The sequence below is a fragment of the Lactuca serriola genome, chromosome 8 (genome assembly GCF_051521515.1).
Source record: "Lactuca serriola cultivar US96UC23 chromosome 8, Lser_US96UC23_V15, whole genome shotgun sequence".
Classification (NCBI taxonomy): Eukaryota; Viridiplantae; Streptophyta; class Magnoliopsida; order Asterales; family Asteraceae; genus Lactuca; species Lactuca serriola.
The window spans coordinates 221138014-221155544 of record NC_136415.1 but is presented as its reverse complement, the minus strand read 5'-3'; positions in this window follow the sequence as shown (position 1 = coordinate 221155544).

Genomic DNA, 17531 nt, shown 5'->3' with positions numbered 1-17531 from the left:
CCGAAAAATCACCTCCACATTCGTCCACCTACGTCATGCCTCTTTGAAGTATACTTGAAAAGTATAGGAAAACTTCATATACCACATCATCGCTTGCTTTCCACTCGGTCCATCTGCTTTCCTCGTTGACTCGATGTTTCCCTGCAAAAACATTTGGTCTATTGTTTCATCATTTATTGTAAACTCTCGCCTTCATCACCTTCCTCTTCTGGTTTCTAGTTGTCTGTAAGTTCTATTTTTATGTAGCTCTTTTTCTTCTCTTTCATTTCAGATCAAATCAGAACTCGTTTGACCCTTCTTGTAAACCCTAACTTATTCTAGGAATTTTGAGCATTTTGGGTGAGTTCTGGGCATTCTTGTTTATGAAGGAAGATCATCAAAGAAGTGGTTTTGCTCTCAAGAGCTTGGATTCGACATCATCTCTTCATTGTGCACCATTTGGTGGTATAAAGCTCTAACCTTGACTCATGTTTCTCTATATCTTAGTTAATCTTAGATTTGTATCCCTTATGTCGCATAACCTAGGTCTTTGTGAGTACGAGGTACTCCAAAGCCTTTATGATGTCTTTTCATAGATTTTAGGGTGTTTTAAGTCATAAAAATTCAAGCTTGGATACTGGTTTCTCCCAATGCATGAGTTATGGTGTAGCAAATGATTGAATAAGTTAGCTTGATAGTGTTGGGCTCCTTGTAGCCATGCAAAGGCATAAAGTTTGCAACTTTATGGCCTTAGAGGTTTTAATAAGCTCAGATCTGAAGTTTAAATGTAAGGTCTTAAGGCATTAAGACCTTAATGGGAGTTTTTGTTGGATTAGGTGTCTAAGCCCATAACTATAATTGGTACGTACTTGACCCGAGAGTAGCATTGTCCATTTTCGGTTCCATTCACCAGAAAAATATGATAGGATGGATATATGAGAAAGCGGTTATTTATGATTTATTAATATATTATAAGTATAATATATTAATTGAGGAATCATATTATTTAATTAATATTGATCAAGAATTAATTTAGTGATCAAAAGAGACTAATTAAATCTACTGGGGTTGATTGTGTAAATCAATGATATATATATATATATATATATATATATATATATATATATATATATATATATCTATACATATATATAAGTTGGGCTAATAATCCATGATTGATTAGTGATGGTCTAAGATTATGTAAGTATCCATATACTGATAGTCCATTACAAGCCCAAGTGTTAGAATTAGGGTTTACACATAACCCTTGGAATTCCACACTATGTATATGTAACCCCTTTGACTAAAATTGTACACACTAGTGATCTTACAAACACTATAGCCGATTTTGAGTGCATAACCTCTCTCTCTCTCAAGTTCTCTAATTATTGATGGTGTTTTGTGAACAATTTGAGGCATCACACTTGAGGTGCTAAGTTCTTAAAGGCCAAATACAACAAGCTACAACAAAAACATGATCTTTTAACTAGTTTTTATGATTCATATATCAAGTTGTATGCTAGTTTAGGCTTCATGCTTTGGAAAATTGTTTATTGCATGTATAACTAGAGAAAACTTAGATCCAAAGCATTAGGGTTGTATATGCACCAAAGGGATGTTATACTACTCAAAACCCATCAGTGGTATCAAAGACTGGATGTTTTTTTGTTATATTGATGCTTGGTTGTTTTTTCAAAGTTCAAAATGTCACATTTCTGGCCTTTGGCTGATGAACTCAATTAGTCCAATGATTTGACTCGACGAGTTCACTTACAGACTGGCAACTCGATGATTCAAGTTAATATACTCTTCGAGTAGAACCTTCTGCCTGCAGAATTTCGAGCCTTTTGGCCAGGATTGGATTAGGATCATCACCACAAACTATTTTGTATCATAAAATTCATTTTTTTATATGCTAATGCTTGTTCTCATCCAAATAAAGGAAAATTATCGAATTTTACGATAATAAGTTGATTATTTGTATTATTGTACTTGAATTGCCTTGCCTTATGAGTTGGATTAAATCAATGATAAATTATATGATATTGTTATTAATTAGAATTGATCTAAATGTTTTTTAAAGAACTCCATAACTTGTCCTCAAGTTATGGAACTTCAAGAGTCTCATTCACTAAAATACATTAACTCACAAGTTATGGAAACTCAAAAGTTTTGAAGAGTTTCAAAACTTGCCCCCATGTTTTGGAATTTGCAAAGTCTCACTAATGAAACATTTTATTCCAAACTTTGGAATTTTAAAAGCTTAAAATTCAACCCTTATACTATTATAATTTTATAACTTTAATAATTATATATGTTAGGATAATTATGTTGCGTCATTGGGCCATATGTGTAGTCTATTTTGTAGACGACTTGGGCATGTCCTCTCGTATTTATTTACTAGGGATACAGTATTTAAGATGCATGCATGCATTGTATTTTGGTAACTCTGAATTTATTTCTTGTAACCCTAATCATGCCTCTATAGTAGCTATTTTTAATCGAGTTCTTCTGAGGAATGAATTTTGAATCATTCAGCATATTTTGAGTCATCGTTGTGTTCTTGTTTTAATCTGTTTCATGTTTAAATCTATTTGAATCTAATCAATCATTTAAGGATTAATATCCCAACAAGTTGTATTAGAGTAGGAGACTTTGTATCTATACGCATCTCTTATGTTTACAAAGTTATTAGGGTTTTCGTTAATATAGGATGTTGTTCGGTCGTTATCATAAGTTATCGTGATGGTATTCAGTGATCTTGATATTACCTTAAGGCTATTTGAGTTTACACATCTGATTCATAACATGTTTCAAAGAAAATATCATCATGCATCACGATAATTCTCACATCAACTCCACAAATCTTTCTAGTAGCATTAAATCGACAACTAGGATCCCCATTCTATTTCCAAAAGAATATGAAGTATGGGTGCTTCATTTTGAAGATTATGTTCTTGGTTTGGAGAAAAATGGCTATCACTTTGGGTGCTTTTGTTCACACTTGAACCAAAAGAGACATTAAGACACAATCTGATTAGAACAAACTACTTCTCGATGTGAAGGATGTTCCACAAGAAGAAAAGGAAAAACTAATCAGCAATGCTAAGGCAATGAGGATCATTCGATTTGCTTTGCCTGCCGATACCTTTCGTCTGGTTAGTTCGTGTGATACTGCAAAAGCTATCTAGGGTAGGCTCAAGGAACTTTACTCCACTGATGCAGATCTTGAACATTCTACTCAGACACTCCTACTTTTGGAGTTTGGTGCCTTCACACAAAATCCTAAAGAACGTCTAAGTCAAACATTTAATTGCAACAATCATTTTCTCAGTAAGATGATGAAACATGGTATTGGAAGTGAAGTAATTGAACAAAAAGTCACACTTATGAACGGGCTTCGATCTGAGTGGAAAGCAGTAGTTTTAACGGTCAAGGCGCATGAGCAGTTCGAAAATTATACTTTAGCAAAGCTAGTTGGAATCCTGAAGGCACATGACAATGAGGTAACAAAAGAAGCAAAAGTTGCATCAGGAATATGCATTAATGTTGTCAAATCCAAAGCGGTTCGCAAAGAAAGAAGTTTCCATCCAACAAGAACCAAAACTGGTAGGGTAGCTATGACTTCAACTATTGAGAAGAAAGAAAGAGAAGATGATGAAGCGTACTACATGCGATAGACCGAAGAGATCAATAAGAAAAAGAATACTAATAAATCTATGCCTGCTTTAATTGTGTAGGAAAATGATGATGATAATGAGTTTGGAGGAGTGGAAATTTTGTCCACTGATTCTGAAGATGAGGAGGTTTGTAGGCCTATGCATGGCAAGACGTTCGTTGCAAAAGAAAAGAGTTTTTAGTTTAAATGAAGATACTTGATGGTAACCAATGAGGTGTCACAGATGTAGGGGTATGCCACTGATGGTGGAATAGGAGGTGACAGCTGTTTCGCAACAAGGCCAGTTCCTGAACAGACCAATGAATGCGAACAAATGATAAGCAAGGTAAATCTTACTCTTGAATCTATAAATATACCTATGTCTAAATATGAAACTGAATTAAATGACTTAAAATTCACCTTTTCAAGCATTAGCGATAGTTTTAAAAGAACTCGTTTGACAAACACTAACCTAACCGATCAAATCAGTAGGGTTTCGTCGAAAAGTGATGAGAGGCGCATATGGATAGAGAAGATTGAGTCGGATTTGTCTAAGTCTAGGGATCCATTGATTTATTTGCAACGATACAATTTAATGCTTTAGAAACAGCGTAACATTTTCTGTTTGATTGTTAAAAGTCTTTATTTCAATATTACTCAGTTGCACCTTGATTGTGAGATTGGTAAGAAAATTCACAAGATGATCTTACCATTTCTTGAATTAAAGGAAAATGAAATTCACGACGATTATTATAAGTGCAAATCCATTGTTTCATATGATGAAACTTCTGATGCTTACAAGGTAGGACTGGAAAGAATTGAATCATACGTTAAGTCCAAAGACCATAAAAACATGTTAAAACAACTTTTGGATGAAAATGACAAGAAGCAAATAAAATCTGATACTATACAAAAGTTCGACTCATTGAGTGCCAAATTGAGTTCAGATAATAAAACTAATATTGAAAATACATCTGAATTCAAAGAGGACGGTGATATGAGCAAAATTTTTGTAGAGGATGAGGTTGATTGCTCAAATTTTTTGAGAAATGAAACTGAACCTGCAAAAGCTTTAATTTCTGAAAACTCAGTTGAGTTCGCACATATTTCTCAAGATAAACCTAAATTTTTAAAAGCTAAAGAAACATTTTTTCCTAAAGTGCAAATTATCCATAACCAATTATTTGCTACTAAAGGACTGGATAAAAACTAAACAGTTGAATTAAAATCCCTCGTAGATGACGGCAACAAAGATCGATGTGATGAGTACTTCTGGTCTACTCCAATAGACAATGCAGACGAAACCATAGGTTTGTCAAAAAGACCTGTTGGAGAGTGAAAGGAAGATATGTGGGAGAACCACTGAACAATTGCTCAAGCTATGAGAAAGGAAGTCCAATTGGAACCAAGGACAATCAAGGCGAACCTACATTAGTGAAGAACAAATCTCATGTAAGAAAGTCGAAATACAAGGAAATTATCCACAAATCCTCAGAGCAACTTGCAACTTAAAAACAAAAAAGGAATGCGTGATATCAAAGAAATCTCATTGAAAGGAAGCAATTTTGGCAATCCCAAAATCCCAACTTTTTTCGAAATCAAAAACCTTTAAATCAAAATGTGAAAGCTCCTTCTGCGAACACCAGAAAATCTTCGCACCATCACTTTCGCAAACCACGTGATTCTATACAAAAAGTTGTTATAAAACCTATCTTTTCAAAGAAGCCTGTGGAGAAACCAAAACCTCGTCGCTGTGAACCCATGAAAGCTTCATCTAAAGAGGCTAAAGGAAAAGGAAAGTTAGTCTTCGACCATACTAACTCAATGAAAGTTGAAAAAGAGTTTGTAAAGAATCAAATCAAAAGTAAACAAAAACAATCCTTTTCAAAAGAAATGAACTTGAAAGATAATAGGATAAAATTGTCAGCATAAAAAAGAAAGATAGTACCACCTTAGTTAAACGTACTTATATGGTTGATCTTGCATTTACTTTTCCCCTTTCTGTAAAAGGCTCACATAGACCCAAACAACTTTGGGTTCCTAAATGTGCTTGATTTTCGCAGATAATCCGTGACGAGCGGTTTAACTCTGAATGGTACGTTGACAGTGGCTGCTCACATCACATGACTGGCAAGAAAGAGGAATTATGAGAGTTTTGAGCTCTTAAAGACGTTGGAAATGTGAATTATGGAAATAAATCTTTTGGAAAAATTAAAGGCTATGGGATGATAATGAATGGAGAGTTTTGTATTCGTAAAGTGGTGTACGTAGAAGCCCTGCAACACAAAGGTATCTTTTGACAATGAAGGCCTGCAATTGGTTGTAGGGACAAGTTTAAAGGTCTCTATTGACAACAAAGGGTCTGAAATCTTAGTAAAGAAAACTAAAGCAATCCTTCTTAAGTCGAAGCGTATAGGAGAAATGTACCCGTTAAATTTGAATCCGATATGAGGGAAGCCTGCCATTTACCTACTAAAGAAAGCTTACACTGACAAAAGTTGGCTATGGAATAGAAGACTTTCGCACCTCAACTTCAAAGACATCAACAAGCTTGTTCTTGGTGATCACGTGCGAGGACTTCCTCTCCTGAAATTCAATAAAGATCACTTATGTGTAGCCTGTGAAATGGGGAAGCAAACCAGACGAAGTCATCCTACCATAGTTAGCACGAAAGTCATCGAACCTACAGAACTTCTACATGTCGACCTTTGTGGACTATCTGCAATTGAAAACATTGGTGGTAGTAAGTATATTCTTGTGATAGTCGATGATTTTTCATGTTTCACTTGGGTGTATTTTCTTAAACAAAATTATGAAGCAACACCAAAACTTAAGGACTTCATCAAGCAAATTGAGCCTCAACAACGAATGCTGGTTCGTAATGTTCGTAGTGACAATGGTCTGGAATTCAAATACCAAGAATTTGAAGCATTCCTTCCTGAGAAGGGAGTTTCACACAATTTTTCTGCTCCCTATACTCCTCAACAGAATGATGTAGTTGAAAGGCAAAATCGCTCCTTGTGCGAAGCTGCGAGAACCATGTTATCTTTTGCATGCCTGCCTCTCTATTTCTGAGCAGATGCGATTGCAACTGCGTGCTTTACCCATAATAGATCTATCTTGAATAATAGATTTTCTATCACTCCTTATGAAATAATAAATAATCGCAAAACCTAACGTTAAGTTTTTCCATGTATTTGGTTCCAGGTGTTTCATCTTTAACTCCAAAGAACAATGAAACAAATTCGATGTGAAAGCCGGCGAGGGTACATTTCTGGGATATTCACTAACCTCCAAGGCATATTGGAATCTCAACAAACGATCCAAGAAGATGGAAGAAGCCTACTATGTCACGTTTGAAGAGAACTACTTGAATGATAGTTAATCAAAGGAGATCTTTCCGAAACCATCTCCAGCCACGATTCCTCTCTCCAGTCTTTATGAGGAATTCATGTTACACTTTGACGAGCCAGACAAGTCAATTTCATCCGAATAAAAAGCAGCTGACAACAAAGAGGATGAATTTAAGAAAATAATTGATGACGTTAATAAGCATATGCACAAACAGCCACCAAGTACGAAAATCCCTCAAGAAACAAATACTACATTCAAAGGGAGGATTCTGATTCAACTGCCAGTGCAAACTTTTAGGAGGAGCGTGATGGGTTTTGAGCAATACATCATTCTTATGGTGTACATGAAAACCCTAATAGCTTTTGGATCTAGTTTGTCTAATGAACATGCTAGTGAATATCCAAAGCTATAAACCATAGATCTAGCATACAATTAATCATATTATAAAAAATTGGGTTTAGATCTAATCTTAAATTGTTATATAGCAATAACAATCTAATCCTTGCCTTCAGAAAGCTTAGTGCCTCAAGTGTTGCACCTCTAATGGAGTCACAAACTCCACTAAGCAACTTGGATGAAGAGAGAGAGGAGAGAGGTGGCACCAAAAATAGATGGAAATCATAATCCTAGTGTTAGCCACGTTTTTGGTGCCCAAGGGTTCCTTATATACTTAGGCTATTAGGGTTATCAACCAAGGATACCCTAATTTGACTGCTTAAGCCCTAAGAAGCCCATGGACCCCTTCTGGACATGCCTTGGATGATTTCTAATGGGCTTCCCCATAGACTTCGTCCAACCTATTATTCCAAGCTGATCCATAGCCCAATTGCAATTATCTTTTAATGACAATTGTAGTCCCTAAGTTTAGTTAATCTCTCTCAGCCACAAAATTAATTCTTGACTAATATTAATTAAACAATATGATTTCTCCTTTAATATATTATTCTCATAATATATTAATAAATCATAACTAAACCTTTCTCTCCTTAATTCATCCTACATATTGCTATGGTGAAGGCAACCCAAAAGGACCATGCTCATAATCGGGCCAAGTACATACCAAAATAGTTATGGAATTAGACACTAATCCAACAGTCTCCGACTTGGATAAGTCTAATAACTATTTTGTACAACTTCAGAACCTGATCAACAATCGTAGCTTTCAAAAGCCGCTGTCAACTCTGATCTTTTCAGATATGCGTGTCCTTTAGATAAGGGATCATATATTCATCAATTCTCAAGATATCGTATAGACATAAGACTTGAATTTTAATCATTCTCTCTTTACTGTTTCCCGACTTCTGATTTATGACGACTGATAACAGACTACAATTGAACACATCAACTTAGTCCCGGCTTCGCCAAGCACTTAGGGTGTCATCAGTAAATCATCGAGGGGCCCACAGATATCGCTTTTATCCCACTTCGGGTAAAAGGAATGGATAAACTTCAACTCAAATGCTCGATTGTACTCATTCATTGAAGCACACACAACAATATGTTTTATAACACCAAGTTACTGGTGCGTTTACTTATCATCAATGTGCAACCGACCAACAAATAACAACTCACATGTCTCGATTTCAAGAATATATAATATTATCGTTTCACTAATCACCTGTGATAAATCCATGAAGTGATCCAAGTGAGTGGGTTTCGTCCAATACTCTAATCTTATTAAAGCACTCATGAACTCTGCAGCAAACTTGTGCTATGTCTAAACTCTTCAGACAATCTACCGACTTTTCATGACAGTCTTGCTTCATACCTACTTCCAATGTATGATCGACTGTGGAGGTTCGAATAAACCAGTTACTCTGGAAGTCAAAACATGCAAACTGAAACACAACAGTAATACTTAATCCTATATGGCCCCAAACTTGTGAGAGTAAATTAAACACTTTTATTTAAACACCATATTGATTACTCATTATTCATTGTTTACTATTTCAGAAAATCAACTTATTACTCAAATTACAAAAATAGCTGTCCCATGCACCCAGCATGCACACTATGTTTCCTATGGTTCTTTCTTTGTGAAATAGATCAATTGAAAAACTTTTCCAATGATGCTCATTTCACAATTCTCAATCCTTATCATTAGTGTAAGAACACAAGGTTCTTGCCACTATTAGAATATGCTAGATTCTAACATTTTATGCAACGATCCTTTCGCAAAGTCATAGCACAAAAGTCACCAAGACATAGCCAATGAAATTACAAAGTACTCTTTCAGGAAATTGTTACAAGACAATTCCATAGACGCGAAGTTTCACATTCAAAGTACATTCCTTTGAACATCCTTCTTGCATAAAAGTTTCTAATCTAGACATAGACTCTCAACATCCGACTCCCAATATGGAAACATTTCCATATTTTCCATATGACAACTCATTCTTAATAGAATCTATAATAATGTCGATATGGTCCATGCAATAGCATACTTCCAACTCCTTACAAGCGACCAATCCTCAGCGAACTTTGGATCGTCCTTAGATAGTTGTTTAATTATATTAGTCAAAACCGATTCTAGTCTTTTTTTCCCTCTTAATGCGCTAGACATTTGGAAAATTTTAGAATGGTCAAATATTATAGCATTTGCAATCGATCTTATACCTGAAGCATATGGGACACGATACATAAAGATACGATACTTTATCAATCTTCTGCCATAATATTTTACGTGTCACGTTCTCACAATTCGAACTACGAAGAGGGATGCCATAATCATAATCAAAATTTAAGAACACACTATGTATCCTTTGACTAAATATATTAAAATTTCTCAATCTAAGCTTTAGATTTTGAAACGAAGTATAATATTCTCTCCCTTAATTATAGCAAAACAGTTTTTCAACCCCTGCAACTTTGCAAATTTAATCTTTGTTTTTCTATAATTAGTATTGCTAACTTGCAATACTTACCATAATAATCATATAAGCATAACACTTATGCTCCCACTATCATCATGATTATTATCATATAAGCATAGCACTTATGCTCCCACTATCTTTGACATGTATTCAAAAAATAGCTGAACTTCCAGAAAACAATGCCTAATGAATTTCTGAAGTTCATATTTCTAATACCAGATGCTTCCATAAGCCATTATCTATGCTTCTTAAACTTATACACCTTTGCCTTAGATAGCTCATATGTGTGTCTAAACAATTCAGAACTTATATCAATAAATCCCAAATGTTAGACTAATTGCCAAATCTCACAATTCGAACTATAGAAAGGGATGTTGTAACCATAATCGAATTTGAGAATACAATTTTCACAATTGCTATTTTCTTAAAATCTCTCTTAGTGAAAGCATTTCCTCACAGTCATTTTCATGAACGAGGGAATCTTATGACACTTAGATTTTTATGGTGTATGAGTTCCTATCCATGTGAATTTGCCAAAACCAAGTTTGCGACAAATCCAAACTCATATGGATTGAACTTTCTTGATTTTTAGCCTTATAACATGAGTGCACACCATGTCTTACAAGTAGTTTAGCAACTTATCCTTACATATCAATGTACTTTCCATCGACCAAGGAGCTTTTATGCATTCAAATGAGAACTCATAGAACTCACATACATAATTAACTGTAAGTCCCTCTTTTGCATGTGTATCAGTTAGATCCGTTTGATGGTGCAGAATCCCAATCAAACGGATGATGTCAGATCAAAAAGAAGAGAAGGAGAAGAAGAATAATATAAATCTTGAATGTATTGATAATATGAATTAAGTTCCTTACACAAGATTCACCCACATAAAAGCTCCTGTTTCTCTCTGGCCGTAAACTCCTTCTAGTTCATGAATCTTCTAGTCCTCACCCTAACACCTCTATTTATACTAGGGAACATGGGCCGGAAACAAATGGGTCGTAAATGAGTTTACGGTCGTAAGGTGTTTACGGCCGTAAACTTAGCGGTAAACTAGACCATAAATTCATACAATATTACACAAAAATACAACTGCCCAGAAAAGTAAAGTATAAACCATATTTTGACCCAACAATCTCCCCCTTGGTTTATAGCTTTCTTTTCTTAATGACCCAACAAGTTCCCCATAAAAAGTAGCTAACTTTTCTTTTTAATCTTCAATGGGAGCTTTGGCTTCAGCTTTAACCTTCGATTTCTTCACAGCATCAGGATGAACATATGAATCTTCAATGAATGACTTCATGTTGAGCACTTGAGGTTTTTCTTCAGAATTTAGCATTGAACACACATTGGGTGAGGAGGCTTCTTGTACTGATTCTTGAAAGATAACGTTTTCATCTTGAGAATCTTCAGAGAGAACATCAGAGAGAACAAATATTCTAGATCACTTCAACAAGTACAAAGATAGCAGCAGACTGATTGAGGAGGCTTCAATGCAATCCGTCACATAATCTTCAATTGCAGCTTCACCTTGCTTCTGGGGTTGAAGGATTGAATGTTGAAAGAATAATCTTCATTTCTTGCTCCTTCGAATGCGAATTCTTCGATGCTCACGGACGAGGCTTTGGCTCAGAAATCTTCAACACAAACTCCATGAGTCTTATCTATACCTGGAATCACTTTTCAAGACAAAACAAAACTAAAAGAAAACTTAGCACACAAATTCAAACAGAAACAAAAATATTTTTGGATTTTTGATTTTTCTGAATAAGAAATAAAACAGAAATAACACTATTTTTTATTTTATTTATTTATTTTTTATTTTTTATTTATTTATTTTTTTTATAAATAATTTTTTTAATTCTCCCCTAATATTTAAATTAGAAGAAACTATGAAAAATTTAACAAAAATAAAAATGATATCTAACTTTAAGAGTGATTTGGGATCAAAGTTTTTACACAACCTTTATCCACTTGTCGGTACCTTCCATATTCACATCTTTATCTGGTCGATCGTCGGTATTGTTGTCCACTTAAACACGAAAATTATGACAGATTTAGGATATACTATTTGTTACAAGACAAGGTGAACTTAAAAACCTAAAATTTATATCTGATCCTAATTTCTTAGATACTATATCTTAAGGTCCATTCATCTGACGACGACCAGGGATATTGTTGTCCACCTAAATTGAGCAGCGAGATCTACAGACAATCTGTATGAGTTCAATTTTAAGTGTACTGGAACGTGTTTCCCGCTTCCTGATATGCCCCAGCCATCAAGAACTTCCAGTGTACTCCTTACATCGAGTGAGCAGACAACCATTCAGAGAGAGAATAGATTCAGAATTCTATTGCTAAGTACTTCAGAGGGGTTGAGAAGAAGAAGGTTGCATATGCTGTGTACCAAGTCGGATTAGAAGTTGTGCAAAGGAGACAACATATGGCTAACAGATGAGAAGTATTTCACATATATATATATATATATATATATATATATATATCCTGCAGAGATATAGAGTTGCGTATGTTGTGTACCAGATCGGATTAGACGTCGCGCAAAGCAGACAACATATGGCTAACAGACGGAAAGAAAGAAAATGATATTCTACAGACCTAATTTATCGGAATTTGCCAGTCGCCCCATCCAACCGGAATTAAGGACAGAATCCGCACATCAAGGAAAAGTTAAGCCACAGTTCCAAGTACGGGTTCAATTAATGTGACGAGTATATTCCCATATATATCTCCCTGCTCAACCTATCCGAGCGTCGTATTGTCAGACTGAACGTATCTAACTAGGTCAAGATTTGTCAAGTCTATAAATTTCCTAAGTTCAACTCTCCCTAGTTAAGTCCATTTAAAAATTTTCGTGCCTACCGACGCATTAAACCAGAGCATAGACCCTTCAACTTCGGGTACGTTACACATACTCAGGTTGCCTGTTATCACTTAATAATATCACTTCCCAAAACATCTCCTGCAAGCACATTCCGTTAACACCATATTTTGATTTTCTAATTTTCTAATGTTTTTGGATTTTTGAAACTTTTTTAATTTTTGTTTTGTTTTTATTTCTCCACCTAAATTTGTGCATAGGAGAGAAATGAAAATAAATGCACAAATTTAATCTATCCTAAAACAAAAATTAGTCTTTAAAGCGAATCAGCTTAAGATAAACTCAGGAGTATAGAGAAGAAAACACAAACCGTAAGTCACCAATTGAATTTGCATCCAGAAGGTCTGAGAACAGCACATGTAATCTCAGAACCGATCCGAAAATTCTTCATGTCGTTAAGCACTAACCCCATTTGTGATCCCTTCCTTTCTTCCCTTCCTGCAAAGGACATATACTCTCAAGCAAAGGTCAAAATGTTGTACATTTGAGAGATGTCCCCTATCATGTGCCTGGAACAGCCACTACCAACAAACTGAAGTCTGATGATATACCTCCATAGCTGCTCCGACACAGAGCGGGATCAGTTGGTCTTTGGAGCCCAGTCCATTTTAAAACTGGGTCGACCTTTGTCATCAACGCACCATACTCTCTCCCGTGACATATCCTGTTTAACACAAACAGAAGATGTAGAAACGTTAGAAGCATTAGGAGATTTAGGAGAGTGAGCCTTTGGAACCCATTTGTAGTTGGGTTTAACCCATTTCTTTTTCGATCCTATGAGTGGCTCAGTACTCGATTTGGAACATGAAGCCGACTGCCGAGATGACTTTGACCTAACCGGTCTTGGCTTCACAGGAACATCTCTTGAATTGGGCTTGTTGGCTGACGTTTCCTTCTTGCCCTTGGGATTTAGATTCTTTGCCTTGTGGGATTGATTCTTAGCCTTCTGCGCATTCCAATCACCATTATCTGAATGTGACCTAGAAGGATTTTATTTGAAGTATCTCCCACTTGGCGCGTTTTGCCATCCTTGTGCGTAGTAGGGAGCGTATGCGCAATTTGGACAATTTCTGGCAGTGTGTCCAAGTGTTCCACAATGAAAACAAGTCTTTTTCTTCACTGTGAAGTTATCTCTTCCTGTCCCTGGTGGCGTATCCTTGCCTTGTCTCTTGTTGTTCCCACATGCACACTTGTCACAAGAACTCTGTTGCGTTGGAATTGGTGGCCTGTATTTACCAACGACAGGTTGATTAGAAGCAACAGAATTCGAAGCAACAGATTCTGAGTTCAAGGAGACGTTGTATTGTTCAATGGTTTTCTCCTTGCTCTCATCTTCTGTTACTTTTCCTGCACAAGAAGTAGCAACATTAGTATCTTCAATATTAATAATTCCTTCTGACACAAATCCAGCTCGTTTTCCATATTGAAGATGTGCCTCCCTATCAATTTCTTTCTTTGTCATGGGGATGGATGTGTAGTTATGATTGAAAGGAGGGGGAACACTATCATACCCTAAACCCTTGTTTTGATTTTCTTTGAATTTTAATTGGGTTTCATACAATGACTCGACTGTCTGACTTGACGCAGTATAATTTTTGAAACTGACATCAGTTTTTCCACACTTAATTTTTAAAGCGTCAAGTTCTTCAGTTACAGCAGCAAGTTGACTCTTAACATAATCATAATTTTCACACTTGTTGTTGTACTCTTCCTGAAGTTTCCTAAAGTCCTTGGTTTTTGCTTCCAACTCAGCCTTCAGGGGTTTCTTTCCTTTCCTGAGTTGATATCCTTCATATCTCAGGTCTTCAACTTCTCTTTTAAATATATCAATTTGTTCCCGAAGAAATTTAACCGTGGCTTCACAAGCTGGAGTACATGTAACTTCAGTGACCGGAATGTTTTCAGAACTCATTGTTTCTCTACACTTCAAAGCATCAAGTTCTTGAATAACATCAGCAAGACTAAGATGATTGAGATCTTTTGTCTTCTTGATGATGGCCACGTTCATATCCCACGATTTCGGAAGTGAATTTAGCAGCTTTTTGTTTATCTCGGAATTAGTCAAGAAGATGCCGGCTATATTCATCTCAGTAGTGAGTGTAGTAAATCGCTGCAACTAAGTTTCGAGGGTTTCTCCAGGGATAAAATCAAAAAAGTTGAAATTTTGTCTTAACGTCTCCTGACGACTCTCTTTCATGTTTTCAAATTCCCTCGTAGACCTTAAAATCAATTAAAAAAAAACAACTAGAAGCTAAGATAAAAATCAAACGTCAAATTTAAAATGCCTTTTTAAAAAAAAAAAAAAAAAAAAAAAAAAAAAAAAAAAAAAAAAACAACCTTAAAAGTCAAATTTAAAAAAAACAAACTGAAAAGTCGGACTTGAAAAGTCAAACTTAAAAGTCAAACCGAAAAGCTAAATTTGAAATTTTAAAGGTTAAACGAAAAAGTCAAAGTTTAAAATCAAATGTCAAACCTGAAAGTCAAAATCAAAATTTGAAATAAAAAGTCAAAAATAAAAGAAAAAAATAAAATAAAAACAATTTATTATTATTATTATTATTATTTTTATTATTATTATTTTAATTTTGGATGAAAAAGGAATTTCAAAATAAAAGGAAGTTGATTTTTGGGCTGTTTTTGTCAAATTTCGAAACTTGGAAGCGATAAAGAGATGTTATGTTTAAAAATTCGAAGGTAAGAAACAAGGTGTTGGATGGTTGAGTTGGTTAAGCGCGTGTGTTGCTGATCCTAAGGTCATGGTTTGAAACCCGACACTCCCCCCCTTTTTATTGAAGCGCTTGCAGCCAGCTGCTGCTGAGCCGAGCCGATCTCCAAGCCGCGATTCACCAAGCCAAGTCGCAAGTCGCGAGCCGCCACGTCCGAGCCGAAGCCGCAAACTTCGGAAACCCTAGCCGTAAACCCGAACCCCGCCGCCGGCCGTGAACTGTTTTCGGCCGTAAACTCTGGCCGTGAACTGTTTCCGGCAGTAAGCTCCGGCCGAAAACCCTTCAACAATTACATGAAAAACAGCGATTTTTCGACTTTGAAGCTCCAAAACTCAATCAAAATCTCTTTTTTATGAAAAACACAAAGAACAAACCCCCCTTATTTTTGCGAGATCTATCCAAAAACGCAAAAATATTTCGAAAATAAGATCAAATATTGCTCCAAAATAGAGTTTACGGCCCAAGAACTCGGTGTTTACGGCCGTAAGCTTGGACCGTAAACACAGAATATTCGATATTTGGATGAAACAATAAATCCTTTTGATTGATACAACTTGGCTCTGATACCAATTGTAAGTCCCTAATTTGCCTGTGTATCAGTTAGATCCGTTTGATGGTGCGGAATCCCAATCAAACGGATGATGTCGGATCAAAAAGAAGAGAAGGAGAAGAAGAATTGATGGGATTAAAACAACTTTTAATCTATGAAGATCGATTAGATCTTGAACAAGTATATGAATATGAAACAATAAAAACGCAATAATAAGAACAAACAGCTTGAATCAAACGTGTCGAATGATTAAATAAAATCCTTAGAAGAGCTCGATTAAGAACATCAACTGTAAAGGATTAGAAGATTACAAGAACGATTACAGAGAAATATAGTACTCTTGATCAATCGCTATTTCGATAATCACAGCAATCTTGACCTAATATGCATGCAAGCATTTAACTTATATACAATACATAAAAGGCTCTCGGTTGGACAGGCCCGAACCGGAGAATACAAGGCTAAACAACGAGCCCAAAAGACGCAACAACAAAACTATCTTCAGCCCAACAATCTCCCCCTTTGCGTCAATTTGGAGCGAGACCTTCACTTCTTACTTGGGCCGGCAGCTGAAGCTGGTACCTTCTTCTTCACGGTGTTAAACAGACACTTGGTTATGGAGAGGATGGTCTGTCTAAACCGGATGTACCAGTTGATCATATCATTGAAGTACTTGATGTCATCAGCCGAATTGTCTTTACACTGCTTGATGATTGATAAGACATGCTCCAAGCAAGTTGTAGTGTAAAGATGTTTGTCAGCTAAAGCGAAGAGACATTTCTGTCCTTCGGCTCTAGTGAACATCACAGAGTTTCGCCTCGGATCTATCTTACCCATTTGCATTTGATTTAGATCACTGGCCGATCCCACAGGTGCGACTTTCGGTTTCTTCTTAAAAACTGTGGCGACCTCCTGATCCATTAGGGCCACCTCCATGATATAGCATGCCAGCATCCTTTTGACATGGTCTATGATGGGACCATATTCAGATTCATTTGTCAGCAGGATATTGTACAAGACTATCCAATCATGAGGATTCAGATTGGGTAGATCCGCCAGGGAGATGATGTGGGCAGTTCTTGCAGATCCTCGGATGAGCTTGAACTTAACGTTTGTGAATCTCCCCACGGCATAAGGCTTCAGCACCCGAACATTAACAATTTTCTGGGCGCTCCATGTAAGGTACTGAGGGCGAGCGGCTTCCAGGTAGAAGTCAATGAGCTCCCTGTCAAGCTCATCGTTCGGATGCGGGACTTCAAAAATGTTAGAGAAGGCGTGGAAGATGAACGCCTTTCGAGTCAGCGGCATATCAAACTGCGAATCGATAGAGTTGTTGCAGTCGAATGATATCACCGATTCGATCCATAGTATGCTTGGAGTCTATATGGCCTCTTTTATCATGCGATCCCTGGTCCAGGCAGGGAAGAGCAACTTTCGGCTCTCAAGGAGATCGTGGGCTTCTTTTTGCTTTCGTTCGGCTTCTTCA